This window comes from Zootoca vivipara, chromosome Z1 (assembly GCF_965207765.1).
Source record: "Zootoca vivipara chromosome Z1, rZooViv2.hap1.1, whole genome shotgun sequence".
NCBI classification, from domain to species: Eukaryota; Metazoa; Chordata; class Lepidosauria; order Squamata; family Lacertidae; genus Zootoca; species Zootoca vivipara.
The window spans coordinates 42,774,990-42,795,804 of NC_142583.1; the positions used below are offsets into that span (position 1 = coordinate 42,774,990).

The 20,815-nt window shown below is 40.7% G+C and overlaps 1 long non-coding RNA gene across 1 annotated transcript; it reads left to right on the forward strand.

Annotated features, from left to right (window-relative positions):
- The first annotated feature begins 210 nt into the window (after positions 1-210).
- LOC148687356 (uncharacterized) lies at positions 211-9,483 on the forward strand. The gene is made up of 3 exons (XR_015947906.1): positions 211-292; positions 2,394-2,477; positions 9,255-9,483. It is a non-coding gene; the product is annotated as an uncharacterized LOC148687356 (long non-coding RNA).
- Positions 9,484-20,815: the final 11,332 nt, after the last annotated feature.

The following is a 20,815-nucleotide window of genomic DNA, read 5'->3' on the forward strand; positions in this document are numbered from 1 at the left end:
AATTTTAGGAAATCCAAGTTTGGATTTCCAAATTTTGAGAAATCCATTTTGATACCCTTACACAAGATTTTCCTGCTACAAAGATTTCTGTAGAATGGATCCACCCTGAAGGAAATGGAAAACAATTAATTTTTTTATTTGAGAAATAAGTTTTAACTCTCTTCTATTTACTGTAGTAATGAATAACTCTTTTCCATGTTGCTTCCTCTCAGAAATGAATCTTCATATTAGTAGACGGAGGCACAGAGGCAGCAGGAGATGGATGTTGATTCTGTGAAATGTTTCACAATGGGTTAGTATGAATGAAAAGACATATAGAGTGACTGCCAGCAGTGTTATGTCTCTGAGAGACAAGGGAAACAGGGCTGCAGATGCCAATAAGGTTTTAGTATTAACCTAGCAACTTCTCTGTGTTAAACCCTTAAGTGTCAGTTTATGTAGGTCATTCTGTAATTGTCAAAAATGTCTTTAGGATGGGGTATAGGCGATTGCTGCCTCTCCTATGCTGGCCTGGCACCCCTACGACACCCTCTCTGACTACATTGATTTCTGTAACTTTGTACAACTAGCAAGAATGACAAGCATTGCAATGTCAACTTACATCCTCTGTTTTCCCAGCAGTAAGTTGCATGACATTACCGCTAGCAGCAACCTTGTTGCACACAATACTGAACACCATTTCGCTGGCCCTGCTATTGTTCTAGAGTGGAACCAGATTGGGACTTTAAATGGTATATACATTGGGCAGGACCCTCTAGGTGCTGAGCCCTGCCATTGCTGGTTAGGGCTGATGGGAGCCAGAGGCAAATAACAGCTGTAGGATTGCAGACTCCCAAGCCCAGGTATTGGTTTTGACTTCAAATGGTATAAATACATTGCTGCTATCTTTATCTTCAGTTGCTTGGGCTGTGGCTTCCAAGTTAAATCTCCTCAATATATTGCCCAAAAATCTACTGCTGTGCCTACGAATCATTTTAAGATATACCCTTGATTTGGTTCCAGCTGTACATGGGTAATGGAGAACAGCTTCAGTATGAACAAAAAGACCTAACAGACCAGATGGAAAGTGACTTTGTTGATCAGTGTTCATATGCAGACATGAGTAAGCTTAGATGAGCCAAGATAAGAACGCTCCCAAGGTCTTTGCCATTTTTTTTATTTCTATTTTTATAAAGTTGTTTATCAGATATGTTAAGTATTTAGGTTTGATTTGCATTTCTATTTTCATTTCCCATCGGAAATGACTCTTTTCTTCTGGTTTGATTTTCCTTTCTTTTTTAAATCAACAGCATTTAACATTTGTTCCATCTCTTAGTGTTTGTGGCTTCCTTTTCTTGAGGCAATTGTCAGATGCCGGAAAGTCAGACAAAATGAAAAGCAATCATTTGCGAACTGAAGTTGGGTGTTACTTAGTGTGTCAGCGAGGGATGGAGGAGAAATTTGGTTCTATTCACCTGCCATAGCTGCCAAGTTATCCCTTTTTTAAAGGGATTTTCCCTTATGCTGAATAGGCTTCCTCACGAGAAAAGGGAAAACTTGGCAGCTATGTCACATGCTAGTATGAGTATGCACTTCCTGAAACAATAAGTGAACTGAAATACAACGATCTCTCATAATGTACACATCTCTGAATTTCTCATTGCAATTCTCCAACCAACAAAAGTGTACAAAGATATAGATAGATGATAGATAGATGATATATATGTAAAAGGTACATTAAAATGCATCATTTATTTATTGATCTGTTCATAGGATTTCTCACTGCCCTTCATGTAAGGTCTGAGGATGGGTTACAGTAGTGTAAACATATTAGCATAAATATCGTGTAACAATCCAGTGGTGGAAATTGCTTTCAAAATGCTTACAAAATGACATATTAGACAAAATAGCAAATGAAAATGTGCTTGTTCTTGTAATTAGGGTTGCCAGACTCAACAGAGACAGGACTTCTGTGCCTTTAATTGTCCTGCTCTCTTTTGAGTCTGGAAACCTTAAAGAGAAACCAGCAGACCCTTTGTTTATTTTCCAAGCAAAGAGTCTGCCGGTTCCTCTTTAAGGTTTACAGACTCAAAAGAGAGCAGGGCAATTAAATGCACAGAAGTCCTGTCCTCTATTGAGTCTGGCAACCCTACTTGTAATGAGGAGGACTTCAGCAAAACTGGGGCGCAACCTAATCTTTCCTCCACATGCAAAACAGAATTTATGACATGGGGCCTTCCCGTCTCACCCTTACCTCTGCATCTCCCTGAGCACTCCTAAAGTATGTTATTGTGTGTTGGGAATATAGTGGGATATGATCAGCTGGTGTCCCTTACAGGTGGAAGACAGGAAGACAATAGGTGGAGCCAGAGCCAATGTGAAGCTGAGCCTACTAATTCTAGTTTTGTTCCTAGCCAATTCCCTGATGTGTTCTACAGGGGCAACACTGAGATGAAGAAGGAAGACACTGACAGTCAAAGCCACCCTCTGGACTCGTTGTAAGTAAGACAGTAGGAAGGTGGGACCTGCTGGTGACAAATTGATGTTGGTGGTTGTTATGTACTGAGCTGAATCCTAGAACAATAGGATTCAGAATGAGCAGTTTGATTGGTCCGCAGGAGCTACCCAATCCAACTCCAGGTGGAAGTGAATCCGCAACCTGATTGGCCTGCAGGAGCAGCCAATCAGGCGGCTGGCAGAAGTGAATCTGCAACCTGATTGGCCTGTAGGAGCAGCCAATCAGGCTGCAGGCAGAAGTCAATCCACAACCTGATTGGCCCACAGGTGTAGCCCTGAAGTAGCCAATCACGCAAGGCCCATTGTGTAAATAATGTATATAAGCAGATGGTTTTGGGAAAAGAGCCATTCTTCTCTTCTTCTCCTTGATGACTATGAGCTGAATAAAGAGCATGAAATTCACTCTCAACTCCGAGTATATTTCAGTGGTGCTCTGATCATCCTCCACAGGATATGAAGCTGGGGGGTTGTAGTGCAGACAGAAGAAGAGTTGCTAAAAACCACTTCTTCCCCTTACATGAGTTGTGCAGCAACCTAAGAGGCAAGTCATCCTACTGACAATGTACTGTTGAGAGACTCTGGAAAACAGCCATAAAAAAGACATGTTTCCAGAACATTTCAGCATTTGCACTCTCATACCATCACTTTCTTATCACAAGGGATTTTGTGATACCACAACCAGTTAAAGAAATTGCTTAAAGAAAGAATCTGCTTATTCCATATGACTTTCGGGATATATTACATTAAGCAAGGACTGTGTGGTTGCATAGTCTTCATTCATTCTTTCCCTCCATTCTGTGAATACTTAAGCAGGCATGTTGACCTTTGCATGAGTAAAGTTAAGCCCCCATGCAGTCATTCTGAAAACTAAAAGCTAATTAGCAGTTTCTTCGTGCAACAAAAGTTAGTTCAGTTTGTTATTTTTATTTTTTTTTAGACGAGCACTGTTAGCTGTCAAAATCAACTAGGTTATTAGCATTGGAATCAGAAACACTTGTGATAAGAAAGAAAGATGGTAAATTAAACATTCATATTTTATCTCAGTTTCTGAAATATATGTTCTTAAGTCTACTTTGAAGTACGTGATTAAATTCTCTGAAGCCTTTTTATCTCCTCTTGATTGCTAAAATTCCTATCAGTGCCAAAATGCATTGCTGGTACTATATATAATCAAACTTGTTTCTTTATCTTCAAAAGTAAGATCTAACTTGTTATGAATAAACATAAACAGTGCGCCTGTTTCTCGTTCATTAAATATAAGTTTTAATAGAAGAATGGGGCATGCTCAGCAATGGCAGATGGTTTTGTATTCAGTCTTCCAAAGTAGACTGGATGCCTCTGGGTATGGTCCAATTTCTCAATATCACAGGTCTATCATGGATAGACTGGTGCCCACATTATAACATTCATTCATGTATGTTCAAACAGCTGACAGGGGTGTATTTTGTTCTCCCCCTTCCCATTTTATCATCACAACAGCCCTATAAAGTAGGCCAGTTTTCATAGAGTTTTTTTAAAAAGAAACCTATGTACAGCTGCTGTAGCACTATTAAATTTGGTTTCATTCTTGATTTATTAATCTTTTTAATTTTATTATTAGAATACAATTTATATAGCCACTATTTCTGTAGTAACATAGCATTGGGATAGGGGTGGTAATGTTGTTGGGGTTACAGGTAGGTAGCCGTGTTGGTCTGCCATAGTTGAAACAAAATTTAAAAATTCCTTCCAGTAGCACCTTGTTGTTGTTGTTGTTTAGTTGTGTCCGACTCTTCGTGACCCCATGGACCATAGCACGCCAGGCACTCCTGTCTTCCACTGCCTCCCGCAGTTTGGTCAAACTCATGTTCGTAGCTTCAAGAACACTGTCCAACCATCTCGTCCTCTGTCGTCCCCTTCTCCTTGTGCCCTCCATCTTTCCCAACATCAGGGTCTTTTCCAGGGAGTCTTCTCTTCTCATAAGGTGGCCAAAGTATTGGAGCCTCAGCTTCAGGATCTGTCCTAAGTAGCACCTTAGAAACCAACTGTTTGTTATTGGTATGAGCTTTTGTGTGCATGCACACTTCTTCAGATTGGGCTCCAATATTTTGGGAGGGGAACAGGCTTTTGTCCCTTGTTGCAAAATTTGTGGATCTTCACTGATTCTGCCTTGTCAGAAAATTTACAAAGGTTCCTAGATCGGAACCACATTTTCCTCACAACAATCATGTTTTGGGATCAAGGCAGACAGCCAATGTCTGTGTATAATATGGAGAGCACACCAGCCCATTGGCATTTTCTTGTCTCTATGTGTGAATAACTGTCAGCCTGAAGTGTCTGAAAATGGGCAGAGAAATCTGGGTGGGGGGGGGGATATAGCCCTATACAAAAAAGAAAGAAATTGAAAAATAAAGTAACAGTAATAACAAAGCATAATAATTTACAATTACAGGCCTATCAATGTAATTTACAGAGTTGCCATGAGATAGTATTCGGAAGAGTCTGCCAAAAGAATGGCAATTTGCATGTAATTGCCTGTAATGTGTCTCCTTTTCCTTTATTGAGTTTTTTTGTATTTCACATGTTACTGGGATTCAATTTGCCGTCTGTTTGCTTTGCTTGTCTTATATAATACTGTGTTGCTCAGATATGAAAATGGAATTTTCATATTCATGTTGTCTGCTCTAAGGCATCAATGTAAGAACAAACCTCTACTCTGGTTTCTCAATGTACTGTACAGTAAAAACCCAAATTAAATAAAGAATGGGACAATTAGCTTACATTGAAAATGTTGTATTTTCAGCTTGGTCTGTTTGAAAGTATATCCCAATACGAATATTTTGCTATGAAACAGAGGATAGGAACTATGACTGGGTAGTAATACATGTATTGCTGATGAAGTAGTTTTACATGGTTATTTTACATGGTAATTTTTGTATTCATGAAATGTCCTGTATTCAAATGCTTACTGAGGCGGTGTAGGAAAACAGGTTCCAAGGCCACCAGCAATATAAGCTTCAGTTATTCACAATGCTAACAAAGTTGAGGAGGGCTCCCCAAAATATTATGTACACAATCACCCTTGGAAAGAGGGGCCCAGTTTTCGAGTTAATCTCTGCCAGCCCTCTTTGTCAATTCTCCTTCTCAAGCAAAACACTGGCAATATCTTACATTTTCAGTAACAGGTGGTGAGGAAACACTACAGCTTGGGTACTAATTTCCATGTACAGAATTCCACTCAGGGCCATCTTAAGCATATCCAGCGCTGTGGTGCAAAGATCCCTCCGGCACGCCCCCCCCCCCATTCCCAGAGTTGTTGACCTTTTTTTAGGGAGCTGACACCACGCTTACGCATTATCTCTAACAAAAGCCCTTAGAACAAAATAAAATGAAAAGGCAGAAGAAAATCTAATGAGGTCCTCAATTCCAAAGCAAGACTCATTCAAGACTCAGCAGTTCTTGTAATTCATCCTCATGATTCAAATCACCACATATCAAAAAGTTAAAGCAATCACCATTTTGTTGTTCTTTAAATAAATGGATAAAGACACAGAGAATGAAGTTCCTGGCCAATTTGTGTTTAAGTACAATGCTGATGTTTTCAAATATTGTGGGGGGTGGAGTAGGGGTGGGTGTAAAGCACTGACATCCTGATCCTAAAAAGGACCCAAAACTTGGGTCACAAAGGCTGCAGCCCTAATTGCACTTACCTGAGAGTAAGCCCTGCTGAATCTAATAAGACCTTAAAACCTCCCCCCGTCTTTAAAGGGCTTTTGTTGGTGTTTGTTTGTTTTTAACCACTAACTGCATGGAGAGCATGCTCTCGAGTCCATCCTTACCTCCAAACTGAGTCCTAATGGTAGTGTGCCCCCCCGTCAGATTTCCCCTCCTACTGCCCCAAATCTGAATGAATCTCTCCACCTTTTTCCTCAACGGAAGGGGTGGGAGGCAACGTTCTTGACGGCCCTTCCCCTTCCCATCCTCCTCACCCCTGTGCTGGGCAGCTCAAGGCTCGCTTGCCACAAGGGCTTCCTCAGCATTCCCGCTACTGCTGCGGGGTGGGCAGGAGGGAGAAGGGCGCCACATAGCTTTCTGTGCCACCGCTGCCTCCTCTCCCAGGCAGGAAGCGAGAGAACGTGGCTGACCTTAGGAAGAGCCGCCATCGCCGCCCAGCATGCCCTCGCAGCTGTTCCCGGCCGGTCCTGGACTACCACTGCTGGGTGCCCCAAATGGGCGGGCTCAGTGGCACAGGGCGCCACTAACCCTAACGGCCCTGATTCCACTAATAAAAAGGGTCTTTCTCACATCTCCCTTTCTGCCACCTTTCTCACCACTCTACCAAATATGGTGTGGGGGTTGGGGGTACCCTATGTGACAGGGAGGGATATGCTCAGTGAGAAGTGCAAATCAACAAAACAACAACAACAACAACAACAACCACCTTTGTGCTCACATAGCAAACCTGTTATCAAATAAATAGGGAAAGAGACAAAAAACTACATTTCAATACCTTATTTGAGTTAATTCATTCCCCAATTAAACAAAAAAAACCTCAAGTTTCTAAATGTTATCCAACATTCCTTGGTAAGCAATGTCACTGAAGTCATACTGGTTAGATAGTCCTTTAAAAATAAATAAAGGCCTTGGCACTTGTAATTGTGTGCAAATGCAAAACAGTCTAGTAGGGTACAGATTAGCTACTGTCCCTGTACAATGTATGAACACACAATCCTGGGCAAGCAATGTTCAAATACCCAACTTCTCAAATAAATATCTGAGTTCCATGTATGACCATTCTAAACAACAAACAAACAAAAGCATGTGGATATGAGCAGCTTGAACAGGTCCAACCACACACTGTCCATTTAAGATGTTGATAACTGCCTCTGAATGAGAAGATTTATCACTGACATATAAAACTCACTGATATATATCACTCAGCTATATAAAACTCTAGTGAGTAAAATACAATGCTTAGCTCTTTCATCAAGGTCTCGCCTTAACTTAATTTTCTTTTTTCTTAGTCTATGGGGTGGTGGATAGGGTGGGACAGAATCCTGGACCCGTAGAATTTTATGATGATTAAATATTACTTTCATAATAGTAGGTGGCTCCATCTATTAATTCTTTAATCTATCTTTTTTGTACACTCAGTAAGAAAGCAACATAATTCAAATGTGGTAAAAGTAATATATGGCCCTTCATTTCAGGTGGTATATATAACATATTCTATGGCACTGTAATGGAATGTATTTAATTTTCATTCATCTTCCTTGACATTTTAAGAGTCCTGAGGACACATGGTTTAAACACCTTTTCTGCACCCACAACTACAGATGAGATTGTGTAACCCATGTGACTCCATTGCCTATGACATCATCAGAAGCTTCTATGTATCCCTGACCCTTCCTCAAATGAGCTTCTTCACAGATGCTGATCAGACAGTTGTGCAACAAGTCTTAAATTATAGAAAGTTCCCTGTATTTATGTACTGCATAGGCTTGCTCAAGTAACTTTGCCTATCTTTTGATAAAAGATAGCTAACATAATTTCTACTCTTATGTCCAAGGAACACTGCTGCAAATGAGAGCACGTGGGGGTAGGCGGTAGTAGGAATGGCTGGATCTATTTCTGGTTTGTGCTAATATACATGTGTTCATTCATAAATTCATTCCATCCCATTTCCTCATTAAATATGCCATTTGGAATAGTTCTGGACAAATGTGATTTGTAAATTTATTTTAAAAAGCATATTTGATGATAATATTTTTTGGGGGGGATGTTTCAAATATATGTACGCATTTCTAAACATATTTTATAAAAAAATGCATAGAATCATAGAATTGTAGAGTTAGAAGGGTCCTGGAGGTTCGTCTAATCCAAAACCCTGCAATGCAGAAATAAATTGGACAACAGATAGTTCATTTGGTTGAGCATGAGACTCTTAATCTCAGGGTCATGGGTCTGAGCCCCACATGGCACAAAATATGTCTGCATTTCAGGGACTTGCACTAGATGACCCTCATGGCCCTTCCAAATCTATACTTCTTTGATTTTATGAATGGGTGCACTGTTACTAATAGAATCCTTGCCAACTTCCTGGACCATGGACTATTAGTAGAGCAGATGTCATGTTTTAATGCATTTTTGATCTGAGAACTGCATTGCAAATATTGTAGAAGTGTGAAATTCAAAGGAAAATTAAGTTCGGGTCCATGCGTTAGTCTATGAAGTGCAGATCAGGCCAGTTCACACTAAAATTCACAGCAATTGAATTCCCCAAGCATCTCTAATTTATAATACTGGAATTGATAGAGCAATAAGAAGCAATTGATTTCTATCAAGAGGTTCAGTGTCATATAGTGCCTAAGGTTGGGTTTTGATGTGGGAATTTAAGACTAATTCTTAAGCCATGAAATTCACTGGTGGCGTTGAGGAAGTCAGGATGCCTCAATCTAATTTTCTTCTTAGGATCGTTGTGATGATAAAAATAAGATGGGATAACTCCTAAAGACAATGGGACAAATCCAAATGCAACATAAACAAAATGCCACAATGAATGGGGCAGCCACCGTGGAATTGTGTTTAGCACGTTGGTGTCTTCATGTGTGAATCTGTCTAGGCAACGAGACTGAACAATGCACCTGGAATCAACTTTTGCAAACTTTGCAAGCTAGTGCTAGGCTGAAATCTATGCTTCAATTTCTCAAGCCAAGGGGGGTGGGGGAGGAAAAAATCCCCCTGTAAAAGCTACATCTGTTTTTCTGCTTTATTTACAGGGCATTTTAGGATGTCTTCAGAGGCAGGCTGAATTCAACTAGCATTGTCGGAGAATGCAGAGAGAGAGAGAGGAATGGAAATTTTCAATGTTTGCTTGTTTGCCCCATGCCCAGAACAGAAGTTAATCCAGAGAATATGATGTATATTCACTGTTGTTGGTGTTTTCAGTCTGCATATGAAGCATAATTGATGCCTTTTTCCCATTTACATTTCCTTTGCATTGAAATAAACAACCTTCCATTGAAATGAATGGTGTGAGATAACAACTATGTGATTAGTTATGTAATCACAGCAGGCAGGAAGGTGAATAACATAACTTTGTTGGAAGTCGAACCACAGCAGAAGAGAAACAGCGCCGCAAAACGAGTGCAGTGAAGTCACTGCCTAATATCAATGGAAAGTTAGTTTCAGAGAACAAATGCTGCCACACTGAAGAACTGATTTCTCACAAGTGGAGAATGCACATTATGTGGCACTGGAAAATGCCATTTCCACATATCTGAAGACTGTTCATAAAGTTCAGCTGGTGCAGAATTCAGCAGCCAGGTTGCTCACTTGAGCAAGACGGTTTGAGCATATTACACCGACCCCGATCCAACTGCACTGGCTACCAATTAGTTTCTGGGCCCAATTCAAAGTGCTGGTTTTGACCTGTAAAGCCTTAAATGGCTCAGGACTGCAATACCTCAAGGACCGCCTCTTTCCATATGAACCTACCCGTGTGCCGCCTTCTCAAGACATCCGGAGGGTGGCAACACAAGAACGGGCCTTCTCTACTGTGGTTCCCCATCTGTGGAATGCTCTCCCCAGGGAAGTTCGCCTGGCGCCTTCATTATACACCTTTAGGCACCAAGCAAAAACATTCCTTCTTAACCAGGCCTTTGGTTGACCTGATTGACATTCTATAATGTCACTCTTTTGGGGTGTGTGTGTGTTATTGGGTTATTGTTTTTATTTTGATTTTATATATTGTGATCTTTTCTGTGAACCACCCTGAGCCCTCCGGGTATAGGGCAGTAAGTAAGTAAGTAAGTAAGTAAGTAAGTAAGTAAGTAAGTAAAAAAGTCAAGCAGATATGCATGTGTCAGGCAATCCTACAAGTAAACTGGTCCCAGATGTTGAGGGCTTTATATACTAGTACTGCAGTAACACCTTGAATTTCTCTAGTAACAAATCAGCAGACACTTCTAAGCAGGAATTTAATATGCTAACAGGGTTTTTACTGCTATTAGCAATCAAGCAGCAGCATTGGAGAAATTACAGTTTCCGGATGAAGCAAAAGGGAAGCCTTACACTAAATGCATTGCAATAACCCAGTCCTGAAGTCACAAATGCATAGATTTCTGTCCTGGGACAGAAATGGCACTACCCTGAGTCAATAATGGCCACATGTTAGCTGAAGCTGATACAATGTTCTCCTAGTCACAGAGGCTACCTTAATTTCATACATATGCCAGCTGTGGGGTGTGTGTGTGTGTGCAATTGTTCTTGGAGATGTTAAATGTTGATAGTAAAAAGAGGCAGGTCTAATACAAATACCATTAAAGAATAATCTGATTTCCCTTCCTGGTAAAATTCAGCATGCAAAATAAGCATTTCAGAAGATATGACTTGGGTCAATAGAAATGATCCCCAACCCTGCAATAGCCAAATCCAGATGTCAGGTATGATAATATAACAGCAGTTGCCGCAAATGATCCAATATGTCAGATGCTACTGAAAGATGGGTGGGGAGCAAGATAAAATTCAGCTGAATTAGCCTTGCTGAGATAATTATATCTGTAATGATGCCCATCTGTATTTAAAATAATAATAACAACCCTGCAGTAAATTTGTAGTAAAGGGGAAGACCCTGCAGTAAATCTGTAGTACAGCAAAACATCTTTGAGTGCTTTATTATAATCCTTCACCCCCCCCCCATGTCATCAAGGTATATTTGTTTCCTTCCTTGCAAATGCACTACTTGTACATCATGAAAATAAAAACCGGTGTGTGTGTGTGTGTGTGTGTGTGTGAATACTTTTAAAGAGACAATGACAAGGCTGAAACAGACACAGAGAATGAAGAAGAAAGAAGTATCATTGATGTGTGGATGGCAATTAATCCAGCCATAGAAAATCAAATTATAAGTAGCAGTTTAAATATAGTGTAGCGGCAACGACTTAATTATCAAATCCCTTCTGCATGCCTGATCTGAAAAATTAACACCAGGTTGATGTTCAGGTAAAAGCTATATTTCACAACACCTTTGCTGAAATTTCTGGGTGCTCAAGGCATCGAACCATTAAGACTGAAAGAATTTATATTCCTGAAGACTGAACATATACAATTCTGAAACTGAAGAGAGAAGAATCATGCCGAAGGCAGTGGCTTTTTTCTATTTCTGGATTTCCATTCCTTCATATTATGTGCGATTAGTCACAAATGGATTCTTATGCATCTTCTTTGGCATCACTCTTCTCATCTCTGCTTGAAGGGGACAGAGTGTTGTACAATAAATAGCATTTGCTTGTTTGTCACAAGATTCTCTCCTCGCCATTAAAGGTTTTGTAGGCATTGAAATGCCACATGCAGTGCTATTCCCTTGTTCATATAAATGTCACTTCGGAATGGTTTATTTCATGAGCCCTGGAATGTGCTTAGCTGTGGCAAATTACCATCTGATGGGCAATTTGCTACTATTCGTGCTTGCCTGTGTCACCTGCCCCTTTTGCAGTGGCTTTCCTGTGACCGCTGCACTTTAAATTGAGGAGTGGGTGTAAGTAACTTGGAAGGTGATAATAGAGGTCACACCATTTAGTGGGATTACATTCTTTCTGTCTTTCCTTTTCCTATCCTCACCCAGCTTCCGATTTTCCCCTTTCTCCTCCAGCTTGGTTTCCTGCTGCCTTGGTGGTCTAACGAATACCAAGTAGCAGATGTTGTTCCTTCGATATTGCAAACCAACTTAGAAAGTGGAGGCTGGAGTGTGCGTCTTCGCATGGGGCAAGCAATTCCCCCTGCTCTTCAGCTGTCACTAATTTGCTTAGCCTGCTGTTCTTTTGGTCACGAAACATTTGCAGTTCCACAAACGCATAAAGATTGCTAGTGCTCTAGTGGGGGTATTGCAAGGAATGGAGGAGATGGAGAATTCTGTTAAGAATTTCTGTGGTCCCTTTAGGCTGTTGCTTCACAGCTCCCTTATATTTATCAATGTCCCAGTTGGTGTCTCTTCTTCTGAACCAATCCTGAAATCATTCTATGAAGTTAGAGGAGCCGGAATTTACAAAAAGTGTAGTGAAGTTGAATATTGCAAGTGTCTATAAGGACAAAGCCCTTGCTCATTAATCTGTGCAGAGCACCACAGAGACTCTCTCTTCAATTCACCTGATAATTCCCTTGGATTAGCAGCTGCAGTTGACTGAAAGTGAGCAACCTGATTCTTTAGAGATTTCATGAAAATCTCAATTTCTCTGTTGGTTCACATGGATTTAGAAAATGCAAGCTTTTAAAAAACTAAAAATGAACCCCATGTCCCTAACCACACACACACATCACACACACACACACAGAGAGAGAGAGAGAGAGAGAGAGAGAGAGAGAGAGAGAGAGAATGAGTTTTATAAAGTTTTATTGCTTTCCGATTTCATGCAGTATCTGGTTCTTCTCAGCTCAGCAAATAACCTTGCTTAAACTGAAACACGGTGCGGTTCCATAATGCAGGTTGAAATTAAGAACTGGCTGTTCTGTTTGGCTTCTTTTGTTACAACGTTACTAATGTAGGCCAATTTAAACCTTCCAAAGTGCATGGTGGTGATGCACTATTGGCAGGTTTGCTTTGCTTATGGAAAAGCTGCACAATTTTTTGACCATGTACCCATCTTATAACTCAGTCCACAGTAAGCTATGCCATTGCAAAGCTGCTGAAAACAAAGTTATGACATGGTGGTATATATTACAATGGGTGAGGTTCAACATAGTGTATGTGTCCCCTGATGCAATGGGGCTTCTCCTCCCTCTCCTCCCTCTGCTGCACCTTGATAGAACTGGTAGTCCTATCGTGAAAGTGGATTCCCATTGTGAAACTAGGTAGACATAACTGGATCTCACCCTCTTTTCTGGTTTGTCTTGTATCTTCATTGGGTTTGTGTTCTCATGTGAGCTGCTTTAGAGGCTCATTTTCATCTCCTTCTCCTCACCAGCTGTTTTACTTTTATGGGCACATGGGAAATGTAACTATTTTTAACAAACTTCATTTGGACTTCTGGGAAGCCCTGCTTTCTCTCAGACAAAGCTCAAATTGTTCAGAAACAGCCTATTCTGGTTCTGGATTCAGGCTTCATCTTAAGCAGAGGCATACCTGTGCTAATGATCATAGCAGTGCATTTAAAATGAGAGTTGGGAGAGGCAGAGGGAAAGGGAAAGAGACACTTATAGCACAACACTATGCGTGTCTACTCAAAAGTATGTTCTACTGGTTCATTAGGGCTTACTCTAGGGCAAGTGGTTATAGCAATGGTGGGGACCCTTGGTCCCACAGGCCAATCTTGGCACACTAGTAGTCTAAGTTGGTCCATGAGATCATTTCCCCCCCAAACTATACCGGTATCCACCCATTTGCTGATGGAACTCCTGCTGCCATCTAATGGGCAGGGAGGCAAGGTTAAATCCTGCCTTGGCTACAAGTGCCTGTTCCCAGCAGGCAATAGGATTGCAGCCTTAAAGTCCGCATTATTATTTAAAAGAATTCAACTTAATATTGTGCGATTGCAGCTCATTATTATTGCTTTTAAAATATTCCATTTCCCTCTTGGCCTTTTAATTTGAATACTGCATAAGGATTTACATATGGATTCCAAGCCAGTACAACTCCTTGTTCCTGGCTACTTTGTTTGCCACTGTGTGACTGCTCCTTGAGGTCAAAGGAACAAAGCTCCTCTAATCACTCAAACTGCTGGGATCCTCTGTTGTTCACTGATCCCTATGGTGTCAAAGAAAGAACATTTCACAATCCTTGCATTTCATTTTGTCCCATTCTTCCCCATAAGCAAGAAGCAACCACAGTTTTCCTTTTAATGGGCTTCAAGCTATGCTGAATATAGTTCCTGAATTAAAGAAAAAACTTCATCTTTGCATGAGAACAAAAAAAAAAGAATTTATTTTCTCTCTTTCAGAAACACTTGTAACTAGTACCTTTTTTTTATCATCTCCTCACTATGAATGCAATTGTGATGAGCTCAGCCAAAGGCCAAACACAATAATTTTGATTTTCAAATAAGATTTAAATGAGAATTTTCCACAGTAGTGCAAGGGCATTTTGTAGCCTGGAGGATTTTGCTTGGAGAGCAACAGACAAGACAGAATAAATACTATTTCATTCCATCATTTGGTCAAGAAATATATTATGGCAAAGGACACAAAATTGGGAAGGAACTCACTAGGCTGCCATTAATGTTTTCTGCATTTGGGTAGGTGTAGTTTGAATTGGATGAGATTCCTTATTAGGCACATCCACTTGGCAGCTTTCCATTTTGGTAGGAACACAAGAGCTGTTCCTTGAACCTCCCCCAAGCATAACTCTACATTGAGATTAGAGAAGTGCAGTTTAGATAGGCCACAATGGTGGCAGCCATATGAGATTGGAAGAGACCATAGTATGATGTAGCATAATGTGTCAGGCCATTGACCCATCTAACCTCAGTATTGCCTGATTTGATTGCCCCTACAGCAGCTCTCTGAGATCTCAAGTTCTATTTCAACATCTACAACCTGATCTTCTCACTGGTGATATCAGGGATTGAACCTGGGAATAGAGATGGAGTTTCCTGAAAACTTTAATGTTGAACATATCTGCCTGGTGTCCTGTCCCCCCCCCCCCCAAATTTCATCTAGAGCCTTAATTTAATTAATATTGAGTTCATCTTCATGGTTTCACTAAAAATAAAAATAAAAACCTCACATATTATATTAACAAGACAGAGAGGTTGTTTTCTCTATAAAAAACAGAAAATGAAAAAAAAGAAACAAAGGAGAAATAGCATTTTTAACAAGGAGAAATAGCAGAGATGGGGATAACACAGACACCAAATAGCTAACACAACAGAGTCTTTCCAAACTCTTTTCTCACTGTACTCAAACTTTGCTTTAAACTGCCCCTTTCCCCTCACTTTTAGTGTCTCCCTGCTTGCCTTACTCAAAATTCTGCTGTTGTTTAAAACCACAATTTTATGACCCTGGCCTCAAGTTTTCCTCCACTCAGCCATAACATCAATGTGTTAAAGGTAAAGGGACGCCTGACCATTAGGTCCAGGCGTGACCGACTCTGGGGATATACATATAAGACATGCATGCCATTTTCATCATCAGGAGGGGGCAGGGTGGAACAGGGTAGAACAGGGAAGGATGGGGGAAACAGTGTGGGGCAGGCTTATACACTAATGTATACAGTGCCTCAGAATGCAATTCCCACTTGCCTGTTCTGTTACACATCTATACTACTGACATATAGTATAGTATGTGCTTGACTCCTTTATACATACTATACATATAAAAAAGTTTGCATATAATTTTGCATTTTAAAAACCTGGCAATGTACACACAGGTTGGACACATTCAGGCACAAAAGGTGGACTAATATAAGCAAAGCTCAGTCAGGTCAGGACTACCAAGATCTATGTATAAATTCATTTAAAATGGATTCCTTCTCCATTTCTACCTAGGACCTTCTGCATTCAAGGTTATAAATATAGCAGGAATTGAATTCAACAGAAATACTGTATTTGATCCCCATATGTTTGGATATCTGCTATATACAACTTCACATGATAATGTTTTGCAGTCGTTCTCATTGCTGCTCTGGTAACTGTACTGCTATATGTATGCCATTAATCAACAGCATGACTTTAGAAAACAGTAATATTCACAGGAAGTCAGTGATGTGAAGTGTGAAGTTTCATCAGATGGAGTTCAGGCGCACTGAAGAAATTGGTGTGGATGTGAATCTTCCTCTCAGGAATTTGATTTTTCGATTACAACCTGGAACACTCTCAGTACTGTATTGCCTATTTGATGAATAATCCAAGTTTCTCATCAGCAAAAGCTGGGCTACCCACTCCATACACAAAATGAAAATGTGCTGATAATTGTTCTGATGCCCGAAGCAGTGATATTGTCCGTTCTGCTAATCTCCAATGCTCCCCACACAATTTGCCCACTCTAGGGATAAATGAATATCTCCGACAGCTCACTTGAGCTTTGTATTTATATTCACAGTTTAGAAATTACCTCAGTGGCATTGCATATAAGGGACTCTGAAGCCCCAGCCACAAGACCCCACCCCACAGTTTCTACCAATCCTGTCCTGCCATACTCCTGTTAGATAAGGATGTCTAAGCCAGGGAAAGCTATGCTCATGGGTTTTCCCAGGACCTGTTTTCCTGCCTTATATGTATTTTGCATGTGTGCACATAGCTCTCCCTGCTCTTATGCCCACACCTGGCACGTTGATGTTATGGCTGAGTGGAGGAAAACTTGAGGCCGGGGTCAGCACTTGGCATCTATAAGGGTGCAAAGGCCCTTTACACATGAAGCGAGCTTCTGTGTCACAGTCAACATTTAAAGGGAAATTTAAAGGAGACCTTTCCTGCAATTCCTTAGTTGTTACTTGCTCTTCTAAATGCAAATCTGTGTGATAAAGCTAATACCAATGGGGGCTACCTGAGAGGTGCCTAGATCATTACCCTAGTTTATGACTATCTATGGAAGGGTTCTGGTTATTCATAGTTAAACTGAAGCAGGATTTAGTAAAAGACTTAAGCCCCATTGAATACTGAATACATTTGGTTGAATAAGCATGTGTAGGAGAGACAGAAGGAGCACTAGCTCTGTTCAGTGTTGCTCTCACCCTCTACAACTTGGAGGGCAGCTGCAGGGGGAGCCTGGTCTACTTGAAGCAGGAAACCAAAATGAGCAGAGCAGACTGTCTGCTGCAGATAGTCACCCTCCAACATGTGGAGGTGATGGAAACCAGAGGTGGAGATAGCAGGCTGGTTCCCTATTCTCTTGATATATGGGGTCCTACTATACTCAGTAGGGAAATAGTTTTGGCTGTTACTCAGCTCTTCGCCACATATCCAAGCAGCTGAAAAAGCTGGATGAGAAGAAAAAATACATTCACAATCCAATCAGAGGTTTCTTTCTTTGCTTCACCTAATAGTATTTTCTGAATTTATTTGTTTAAAGTTCTTAGGCTGCCTTTCAGGGCCAATCCTTCACACAATGGCATATGTGTTAGAAATATACAATGCTAAAGGGTCTCGAAAAACAACTCTGATGTTATATTGTGAATTTATCTGGCAGAGCAACATGTGCTTGTTGGTCTGTTTAGCCCATTATTTACATGTTTTCTCTCTCAGCCCCCTGAGAATTGCACTGCTAAGTCGAGAAGTTTAAAACATTGCATCTGAGTGACAGCCCATCAATTTGTCAGGTGCTAAATCTCCAAGGATGAAGTACAGTGCTAATAAACACTTTTTTAAAAATCATTACTTTTTTTTGTTCACTTGAATGCTAGTGTTGGATGATTTCATTCACAAATACTGCCAGTCATATTTTGCGTGGACGTGAAGGGTACAAAGACCTTGACAGGATGAATACCTTGTCCTTTGGGCATTATTCGATGGATATAGCAAGTAGCTTTTGTTCAGTGGTTATTATATTCCACTTCCCCCCTCATTTTTTAAGTCTCCCAATGTCTGGAAATAGGCCTTTAGATAGGAGCTGCAAGTGAAATAGAGCTGTCAGGTTGTCACTCAAACATGGCACCTGTCCTCAGATCTACTTAAAGCTTTTAAAAGTCTCTGAGGGATGATGTACCATACCTGGATAGCTCAGTTGGATAGAATGTGGTGCTGATAATCCCAAAGTTGCAGGTTCGATCTCCATATGGGATAGCTGCAAAGAGCTGTATTGCACAGGGTTGGACTAGATGAACATCATGGTCCCTTCCAACTCTAAAATTCTATAGTTCTAAGGTTCAGCAGCTAGCTTCATCTTGATGTGATCAAGTGATTGGCTAGTAAGGGGAAAAGGAAAAGGGCTCTGTGTGAGCAGTAGCAGACCTTGGGATCTTAAATTTCAGTGGTACCCTGTCTGATGCCAAAATTCAGCACCATTATTATCATCATCATCATCATCATCATCATTATCATTATTATTATACCCCACCCATCTGGGTGGGTTTCCCCAGTCACTCTGGGCAGCTCTCACACTCCATTCTAAAGAATAGTTGTGGTGCCCCTGATATTCTGCATCCAGTGTGACAGAACTGGTCACTTTCTCCTAAATCTGCCTCTTGCGTGAGACAGCAAGTGGGTGTGTAGGGACCTTTCCCCCATCTCATGGTTAGTTAGAAGACAAAGCTGGAATCTAGAGCTGAGTTGTAGGGAAGTAACCTGGGGTAAAGCGGCTATATACAGAGAGTCAGAGCAAGGTTTGAAAGCAAGATTTGATTTCTGTTGGAATCCAAGGCTGCAGCTCTGGGAGAGACAGGACACTTTGGGGATATTAATGCTGTGAACCCCTCCATTGTAGACTTAGGTTGTATATATGTGGAAATAAACCATGTATCATAAAGACACCATGGTCTCTGGTGTGCCTCATTTCCAATAGGGAAACATGAACCCTGGGTAAGTGCCCGGATCCATGGAATCTCACACCACTCAGAGATTGGAGTGGCATTCAACAATCTCTCTCTGTTTCTTTATTTCCATGGTCTTTTCATGTAAAAAATGATGCCTGTGGATCACTGAAGTGCTCTAGGTTGTGATTGATTGATTGTTTTACTAAAGCAGAGCAGTAGAGCTATATCTATCTAGCTATCATATATCTTCTTTTATTTATTTTGAAAATTCTACAATGCTCTGCTTAACTAAATAACAACCACCACCTCAAAGCTCTTCAGAAGTCTACATGCAGAGCTCTGGACAGCCTCACATTGCAAAGCCTACTGGAAACCCAGAAAGACCTATCAAGAGGCCATTAAAGCCTATTGGATGATGCAAACAGCCAACAGAAAGGAAGGCTGATTTGAAGCTGCAAAGTTTTTTAAAGAAAATGTACAAGCAAGAATAAGCACTGGATTTAGGGTAGTTAGAATAATCTCCTGCACTGAGTGCCAAGCTGATGGGGTGCAAAATTGAGATGATCCATAACTAAGAAGATCCATTTTGGGACACCATATGTTGGCCTCTCATAAGGGGCCACACTACAAAAGATTGCCAAAGTTCAGCTCTGCAAGAATATACACCAATTGATCACTTCTTATTTTAAAAAAGCCTTTGGACTCCACCCCAAAACAGGCCCTAGACATGTTTCCCACTTTTTTTGAAATTTAGCAGGCTCTTATGCCTGTAAAATTCATACACATTGCCCCAAAATTATGAGTGCTTTAAGTTCCCAATTTGAGTGAATGGAAAACACAGAGCTTTGTTTACACAGAGTAGCTCAGAAGGGGGAAATCAGAGTGGATTTTTTAAAAAAAGTAATTACTGAGAGAATGTGTATGGTAAACTGAATGAGGCTGGATGTCGAAAACAGGAAAGCATTTAAAAGAAAACAAATAAACAAGCACTGCTCTCTCAATAGTCCACAGTTTACCCATCTCCCAAAACAATTGGCTTTTAAAGAGGGGTGTGTGTGTGTGTAAATGTGCATCTCATTTCTCTCTTGATGCATGTACATACTCGCATACCATGATGAGATTCTAGTTCAAATGTGTGAAGAAAAATGACCCAGCATCTGATAATATTTGCATTTTATTTTTACTAATGACCTCATTTTTCAATGCCACAGATAAGCTTCGGGACAGCCTCATTCCTGCGATTCATCAACCCAGGCCTGCTTTATCGCACAGTTGTATTTAAGGTGGTGGGGGTAAACTTTTGCAATGCTTCATAGCTTAGTGATTTCAGGAGATCAGCATTCATCATTCTGTATCTTGTTGGGCAAGACTTCTCCAAGAAAACCATGGAATTGAATTGATCTTCCAACTTTATTAAAGTATTGGTACAGTGTTGAAGTGTTATTGGTCATGCTTGTCTTGCTGTCTCCTTTCAATTGCAGGTCTTATTGTCAGTGACCATAAGCACCTGCAATGGAGCAGATGTCTGACAATTGCTTTAGAGAGCCACAAAAGCTCAAGTCCTTCTGCAAATATCTCTCTAAAACTTTGACTGCACCTTCAGTTGTTTTTTTTAAATGACTTGTAATGAAATGAAATGAAATGGCACTGTGGGTTAAACCACTGAACCTAGGGCTTGCCGATCAGAAGGTCAGTGGTTCAAATCCCCACGACGGTGTGAGCTCCCATTGCTCAGTCCCTGCTCCTGCCAACCTAGCAGTTCGAAAGCACGACAAAGTGCAAGTAGATAAATAGGTACCGCTACAGCGGGAAGGTAAACGGCATTTCCGTGTGCTGCTCTGGTTCGCCAGAAGCGGCTTTGTCATGCTGGCCACATGACTCAGAAATGTTGTTTACCTTCCCGCCGAGCAGAGCACTGTAGAATTTTCAACATAAATAAAA